Source organism: Phasianus colchicus, chromosome 2 (genome assembly GCF_987193195.1).
Source record: "Phasianus colchicus chromosome 2, bPhaCol1.hap1.1, whole genome shotgun sequence".
In the NCBI taxonomy this organism is placed as follows: domain Eukaryota; kingdom Metazoa; phylum Chordata; class Aves; order Galliformes; family Phasianidae; genus Phasianus; species Phasianus colchicus.
This window is the reverse complement of record NC_143437.1, coordinates 95,062,975-95,071,366: the sequence shown is the minus strand read 5'-3', so window position 1 is coordinate 95,071,366 and position 8,392 is coordinate 95,062,975. Positions and strand designations below refer to the sequence as shown.

Here is an 8,392-nt window from a genome sequence, read left to right as displayed (position 1 = left end):
CTTCAAAGTGAATATTAATTACATCTTGGAAAACGTCAGGTTTTGAGCAGTTGGAATGACAAAGTAGGCTAGTACGGTGGGGAGACTTATCTTGCCCATCAGCTACCAGTCTTCTGCTTATGTTCCTTTGGACATCTTTTGCTTTGCTTTCCTGTTGTTGCCAAGAAAACACTTCCATATCGCTGTACATACTGTACAGGACACTGCATACGCATGTGCTGTTTACAGAATAAGAAAAACAGCTGATATCAAAGAATTTTCCAAATTCCTTGCTTTTTCTCAAAATGGAAACAACAACAAAAAAAAGTTATTTATTCAGTTGTTGAATGACTTTGGGTTTGCAGTGCAGAAATTAAAACTCCGGTATGATGAGCTGGGGACTCTATTACATGTTTCATACAGGATGTTGGATTAAAAGATCAGACCAGTTCCTAATGTCCTTAAAAACTGTTATTCTACTTGTACAGTATTTATTAGCAGCTACTGTATTGTGCAGTGATATTTTTATCATGGGAAAGTTGCTTCACTTTTACAGGTATACACTCATACAATTATACAGTGTGGTAACGGAGAACAAAGACTGCTAGAAAAAAATTACACTGTGGAATAATCTTTACTATTTTGGGAAAAAATGTCTCAAAGGAGTATATCACAAGTTGATCACTGTTCTTGTGGTTTGTATCTTAGATGAGATCATGTCAAGTCTGGCAGCAAAATGCCAGGCAAAGTTTGTTGAAACATAATGGTATTCTACAGACTCCCAGAGCACAGACAGAAAGTTCTTGAATGCTTTTGCTGCACTTTGTGATTAAACATAGGGTTATGCAACAACTCAGCACTCTAATCCTTTCAGGGCTCCTGCTGCTGTCTTCTGTTCTTGACAGATTGTTAGAACATCCCATTTGAACCAACCACAACAACCTAGAAGGCAGAAATTACGAGTTTATCACTGATTCATGCAAATGTACATTTGCGTATTATTATTATTATTATTTCATGGGTCAACAGAAAAAAAAAAAAAAAAGAGAAAAAGAGGAACAGAAGGAAAACATATTTTCTCTGACCTTTCTTGTGGTATTGGAGGACAATGGACTTACTACTTTCCCTCTGCTCTTGTTTGTGCAAATTGGATGTTTCCTCACTGTTAAAAATGTTCTTCCATGCTAAATACCAGAGTTCAGACGTGTCCAACAAAGAGTTTGTAAGGATTTTTATCTTCAGAGAGGAAGAGTTGAGAGGAATAAGGTAATTCTTCTAGATATTTATTGATTCTCAGAAGTTAAAAACCATTTAAAAAGGCAAAACAAGCAAACAAACAAACAAAAAAAAAACATCAACAAACCCAAACAAACTTCTAACCCATTTTTGTCACATCCTTCTGAAATGTTTTTAATCCTCCATCTCAAAAAATCACTTTACAAAGATACCAGCTGGTGATGTAGCATTTGTAACGTAAGCAAGGCATGGTGTGCCACTCACTCATCTCATCTCCAATCCATAGCCAACTCCAATCCTTAGCAACCTGGAAAGGAATTCATTGTAATTAGTGCATTGCATGGACTGAATGCTTTTTCTAGAAATGATATATTTCTTATATTTCTTGTCTATTTTAGACAGTATTCTGGAGACTATTTTTCTTTTAGCCTTCAAGGCAAATAGGTAAGTACTTCTAAGGAACAAGGCCATTAATTTGTCCATCAATTTGCACTTGCAGCCCAGAAGGCCAACTTTATCCTGAGCTGCATCAAGAGAAGTGTGACCAGCAGGTCAAAGGAGGTGATTCTGCCTCGCTACTCTGCTCTCATTAGACTCCACCTGGACTTGTGTCCAGTTCTTGAGCCCCCAACACGAGAAGGACATGGAGCTATTGGAGAGGATCCAGAGAAGAGCCACAAAGATTATTAGAGGACTGAAGCACCCCACCTGTGAGGACAGGCTGAAAGAGCTGGGGCTTTTCAGCCAGGAGAAGAGAAGGCTTTGAAGGCACCTTATTGCGGCCTTCCAGTACCTGAAGGGGGCCTTCAGGAAAGTTGGGGAGAGACTTTTTATGAGGACATGTAGTGACTGGACGAGGGTAAATGACTTTAAACTGAAATAGAATAGATTTAGATTAAGAAGTCTTAATTCTTTCAATAGATTTTTTTAATTTTTAATAGTATGACTTGAGGTAATAAAGAACTATAGCATTTCCTAAAAGTGCTACAGAAAGTGGAAAATTTGAAGGAAATATCCAGTGAGACTTATGCTTCTCATCTGTATTAACATCTCCATAATTTTTCTTTATAGGACTACTTAAAGTGCTTTTTCTATTCTTACCGTCTAGGTCTTAGCTCAGCACACCTGTAAATCCCATGTAGTCCACTCATTTGCAGTTATGGGGAACAGAGAAAAGATCTGTCTGATGCAATCTGCCTCTGCTACCTTTCTCCCAGTGTTGAGAGCCAGGAAATCAGCATGGGTGCATTCACTTCAATCTGGGGAGAAGAAAACGTATGAGAGACTGACTGTAGGTAGCCTATTGTATCAAGTTATTCTGACATGTATTATGTGCACCGTGTGCTCAAGCCCAATGTACACTGTACAAGACAAATTTATTTCTTAAAATCCAAGTCTTATTTTGTAGAGGCACTTTTGGCTGTAAAAATGGTTGTACCAGAAGTCCCCAGTGCTACTGTGTGTGGAACTACACATGTGAAAGGGCTGCACTTGTGGAAGGGCAGAGATGTCTTTAGCCACCAGATTGGCTAGTAAAGGGATTGCAGTTTACTAATCAAAATTAGTCTCTGCAGTGGTGGCCTATCAGCAGGAAGAACTTTCTTCTTTTTTTTTTTTTTCTTCCATGGGATCCCAGTGTAATCCATGAAATATTTATTATGCAAAATATGTTACTGAATATCTATTCAGGCCAAGATCTATTCATGCCAGCAAGGAGAAAGGCTGTTGGAGGTTCTGGGACAGCCCCAGACACCAAACACCTTCAAGGGACAGGGAACATCTGAAGACATTCCAGGCTGGGATATGGACCCATGGATGGACCTGACTCAGTGGAACCCATGGCTGGGAAGTGTTAGGCTGTGGAAAGATGGAGACCAACCATGTTGGGTCAGGGATGAACATGGTGGGCCTAGGCCATGGCGGAGGCTGCAGGGACAGTCAAGGCTGAAGGTGCCCTCATAGCCCTCACACACTGTCTAGAATGCAAGAGATACCACTGTAGTAGCAACCACACAGAAACAAAAAGAAAAATTGCAATCACTATTTCATTTAAATTTCAGTCAGTGAACCAGGTAATTTATATAAAAATAGACAGAGGAAACAATAATGACAAAAAAAAACTATTACTGAAGAGAAATATGTTTTCAGTATAGTTTTGCACTCGCATTATAATAACATGAAAATGCAAGGAGGTGTGCAAAAGCAAGCAAAGTCAACCCTATTGCTGACAAGCCATTTTAAATAATGTGGCTGTGGTTGATAACCTATCAGTACAATAAATGGTTTGACTTTTGAACACTGCAGCTTTTTTACAGCAGTTTCTTAACATGTGCGGTGAATCCTTTCATTAAAAAACAAATCAACAATGACAACGAAAAACTCTCATCAGACTGAAACAGTAGAAATAGTTTCAAACTCGTGGTGATACATTAAAATGTGGATTCTTTTGAGATATGCAATGTTGCTGTTTCTCTGAAATCACACCAGTTCAAAACTATATTCACTCAATTTGACTTCCTATTGATCCTTTGAAATTACAGATATTAAACACTTGGTTTCACAACAAACTTAATGAACAGTTCTGAGTCTCTTTGAGCATAGCCACTGGAAATGCATGGACTAGTTGGAATCAGAGATTACAGCAGTGTCCCACTGGCCTGCAATTTTCTGTCAGCAGAGAGTCATTGACTAAATATATTATATGATGGCACATGCTGCAACTTTTACTCCTTAAAGCTGAATCTAAACTGGAAAATCCTCACTTCAGAGGATAAAACTACTGCAGTGAATAATTCTACATAGATTGCTCTGAAAGTAATACCCCCTATTTATTTCCATGGAAACTGTAACAGATACAAAGAGCAAAATAACACATTTTGATAGAGCTAATTCTCAGAATACTATTTTACAACAGTTACCACCATTAGCTATGCATTTTCACCAGTGATGGACCACAGTCTGCATGTTGCACTTGTTCACCAGAAGAGGTGACCCACAGTGTCACTGCTGCTATGATGGCACTGGTACTAGAAAAATGCTACTCATGATGACCATCTTTCATCAACTCAAATAGATGGAAGTCAGAAGGTAGGAAATCTGGACTATATGATGGGTGCAATAGCCAGAATTGGTAATTGGCCCTGATGTACCAGGAGGGCTGGAGATTCATGATCCTTGAGGTTCCTTCCAACCCTGGACATTCTGTGATTCTGGTAATGTGTTCACAATCTCCAAACTGACATGGGGCCAGCATTATCATGTTACAAAAGAAAGCTTGTCTTCTTCTCTAGTCTGACTCTAAAAGTTCGAGCTTTCAGCTCAGACAGCATTATGATGTAGTGGCCAGAGTTTCAGGAAATCCAAAAGGATTGCCCCCTTTCCTATTCCAAAAGGACAGTGCACATCATTTGTCTTTCTGAGAGCTGTGTCTTGAACTTTTTATTCGATGGAAGATTTGTATGTCACCACTCCATGCACTGCCATTTTGAATCTGGCACATAGCGGTGATGTCATATCTCATCTCCAGTCATGATGCGGTCAAGGGAACTGTTGCCTTCAGACTAGCATTGGTACAATATATCCTGACAAACTTTCATATGATATTCTTTCTGTTCCTGAGCGAATATTCAGGGGACAGACTTGATGCAAACTTTGTAATATTCCAGTGTTGCCACCATTGTTTCCAATGCATTGAATATTCAGCTCCATAAACAGTTCTCTTGTCATAACCAGCTGATTCATGAAGATGAGGTGATTGAAATGCTTTTCATTTTGAGATCTGACAGCTCTCCACGGTTGTCTGCAATATGGCTTATTTATCAGGTCAGTGTTACCCCTGCTAAAATGCACCACCCATCACCTCACTGTGCTCACATTCACTGTTTGGTCTCCATAAATGTTCAGCAAGACTCAGTGAACATCTTTGGGTGCTATTTTTTCCACATGGAGGAATTCAGTTCCTAACTTCTGTTTCATTTTTACTTCCATGTCAGATGCCATTCTGTCAGACTGTCCTTCTGCTGCCATCTGTCATACAGTAACAAAATGTAATGAGATGTTGGAGGGAAGTTCGACCTCCACTGTCATACCACCACCATGAGCCTTCGATGTTGTGGGCCAACTTAATAAAATAGGAAGCATTACTTTAGGAGCCTTTTATTTCTATGGGACATGTAAAGCTGTAGAGAGGTGTTCACTTTGAAGGACAGGCATTCATCTCTTCCTTGAGTCCAAGCCTATGCACTAGTTCACTATTTACCTAATCCATTGAATTCTTAATCTAAATTCCTGTGGCCACGGGTATGGTCAGAGGACTGTGAGGGTCAATATGGATAAAACAGTAAGTTGCAACTGAGGAATGGTTATAGAAGATGTACCTCCTGGCTCCCCTAAGGCTAGGCCTTTTTCAGAAAAGGTCATTCAGAGAGAAGCATTTAACACACAGGAAGACCCTTGTCTCAGCTTGAAAGACATACCAGTATGAACTTGGGTACATTAAGCCAAATCACATATCCTTACTATCAGTCACTGTTACTGTATACTCACTGTAGAAATAGGTCAGTTGAATATCCTGATGAGCAGTTCTGGTAGTCAGACTGTACTGCAAGAGAACAGCAGTGGGAGTTAAAGGGCTTGAGCTGTGTAAGCTTTTCTATAGTCCTATTCTATAGAATATATACGTGGATTACCAAAGCCCATGCTGACAAAGCACTGTTTCAAATTCCATTGATGATAACGGAGCAACCTTGGGTACAACTTTTTTTTCACAGTATAAATATTCAGTGTTTCCAGGCTTCCATAAGTGAGGAGTAATCTATAATTAGATAGAACATTGTGTGTGAAAATAAGGAGTAATTCATATAAGTCTAGTTTAAATGACATAAACAGTTTTGAAATGGTCTAGTAAAAACAGAAAACTTGAACCTAAGCTGAGGCAAAAGTGATATACCAGAAGACATTCATGGAATCACAGAATGATCTGGATTTGAAAGGACCATAAAGTTCATCTAGTTCCAACCCCCCTGCTATGGGCAGAGACACCTCCTGCTACATCAGGCTGCCCAGGATCCCATCCAACCTGGCCATGAACACCTCCAAGGATGGAGCGCCCACAACTTCTCTGATTAATGTATTCCAGTGCCTCACCATCCTTTGAGTGAAGAAGTGCTTACTTATACCTAATCTAAACCTACCCTCTTTTAGTTTCAAACCATTACTCCTTGTCCTCTTTGGTCTATTTTTTTCATAAAGTCCTTGAAGTTCAATCTTTGGAGATTTTGATATACAAATCATTGTCAGGATTGTCAGGAACAGCTCAGGTATATGTCTGAGCCTTTGTTTTTTACCCAAAGCTTGCTTTCCGAGGCATTTCTCGCAATAAGACTCTGACTTATCTAGAAGATGAGAGGCTGGTTCTGCCATGTGGCAGTCAGCATCACTTTGTGGACAGTTTTATATTTAAAAGCATTTCTCTGGAGCTGTTTGGAAAAGAGTGCTCAAAAATGTATACTGGTGGAATATCTGTCCTGTGACTAAATAACTCCAGCTTGGGGTTATGATACCATTTTATCATGTGAAGGCAAGATCCAAGTGGGTGCCTCCCTGCTCCCTGTTATCTGTTGGCTAAGCTTGGAAGGTGGGAACAAAAGGAGTTCCTGCTGAAATCATAGAATCATAGAACCTCACAACCTCTCTGGGCAACATGTTCCAGTGTGTCACCACTTTCTGAGTGAAAAACTTCCTCCTAATACCTAACCTAAATCTCCCCTTGTCTTAGTTTAAATCCATTCCCCCTTGTTCTATCGCTTTCCACCTTTATAAACAGTCATTCTCCCTCCTGTTTCTATGCTTCTTTCAAATGTTGGCAGGCCACAGTGAGGTCTCCTCGTAGCCTTCTCTTTTCCAAGCTAAACAAGCCCAGTTCCCTCAACCTTTCCTCATAGGAGAGGTGCTCCAGCCCTCTGATCATCTTAGTGGCCCTCCTCTGGACCCGCTTCAAGAGCTCCACGTCCTTCCTGTACTGGGGGCTCCAGGCCTGGACACAATACTCCAGATGGGGCCTCACAAGAGCAGAGTAGAGGGGGACAATCACCTCCCTGTCCCTGCTGGCCACCCCTTTCTTAATGCAGCCCAGAACATAGTCGGCCTTCCAGGCTGCAAGCACACACTGCAGCCAACTTCTTGTCCTCCAGGACCCCCAAGTCCTTCTCCGCAGAGCTGCTCCCAAGGAAATCTTTTCCCAGTTTGTATAAATACCTGGGATTGCCCTGGCTAAAGTGCAGTGCCTGCACTTGGCTTTATTGAACCTCATTAGGTTCTCATGCCCACTTCTCCAGCCTGTCTAGCTCAAAAAAGCCAGACACTGCCTCTCCAAAAGGAGCTGACTTGACCACTTTGGACTTAAAAATAAGTTTGTACTTGACGTTGGAAAAAAGGTTTCTCGTCATCAACTGAATAACAACTGCTGAGGACCCATTGGTACTGAAGGTCAACATCTGCACTACAAACAATGCTGGACTCATGGTGGTGACTGTCTCTCTTGCTTTCTACAAAGTCTCCTTGCTTTTATTTCCTTTCTCTTTTCTATAGCCCACCTTCCGTCCCCCATCTCCCTAAGCAAGCAGGATTTGTAATAAACTGGCCGGGCTAACATTCCACCCATTGTGTCTTATTCTCTCTGTCAGGTATACATCTATTAAAAGAACCTCCTCTCCCTCCTATAAATTGGAGCAAGACAGTGTATCTACCCTTGTCTTCAAACAGAAAGACTAGATAGATAATGCTTTGTGATTCTTTCCATGCCTTGTCTTCTGTGATTCTAGTTATTGGCTGCTATTGATCTGAAAGCAAGAAAAATGTCTGCACTAGTGAAAAACACATTACTCCACAGTATTTGAGTGAAAAAGGAATGCTTTTGTTTGTGTGCGTTTTTGAGTGAGTATTCTTGTGTAATTGCTGTTTGAATATTCTTGTGTAATTGTTTCTGTTAAGTCACTTGTCTGTACTGTCTGGCATTTGTGCTATAAAAGAAATGTTGGTATCTGAAGTTGTGTCTGCAATGAACTTTCTGTGGACTGAATGCATCGTTTAATAAAACCACAATAAAATCTGTGGTTTCCTTTACTGCAGTACAGATGAATATTTTGTAAGGGAAGAGCCCTTTCAGAGCTCAGTGGAA

General features: G+C 40.5%; 1 long non-coding RNA gene across 2 annotated transcripts; it reads right to left on the bottom strand.

The window, feature by feature from the left end:
- Nucleotides 1-1,372: 1,372 nt before the first annotated feature.
- Nucleotides 1,373-6,843, bottom strand: LOC116240427 (uncharacterized). Of its 2 annotated transcripts, XR_016464842.1 has the most exons (5): nt 6,777-6,843; nt 5,904-6,028; nt 5,761-5,815; nt 2,317-2,474; nt 1,373-1,522 (listed from the first exon to the last, which is right to left on the bottom strand). It is a non-coding gene; the product is annotated as an uncharacterized LOC116240427 (long non-coding RNA). The 2 variants fall into 2 exon arrangements; XR_004169300.2 differs by lacking the exon at nt 5,904-6,028 and having other exon boundaries at nt 6,777-6,842.
- Between the last annotated feature and the right edge of the window lie 1,549 nt (nt 6,844-8,392).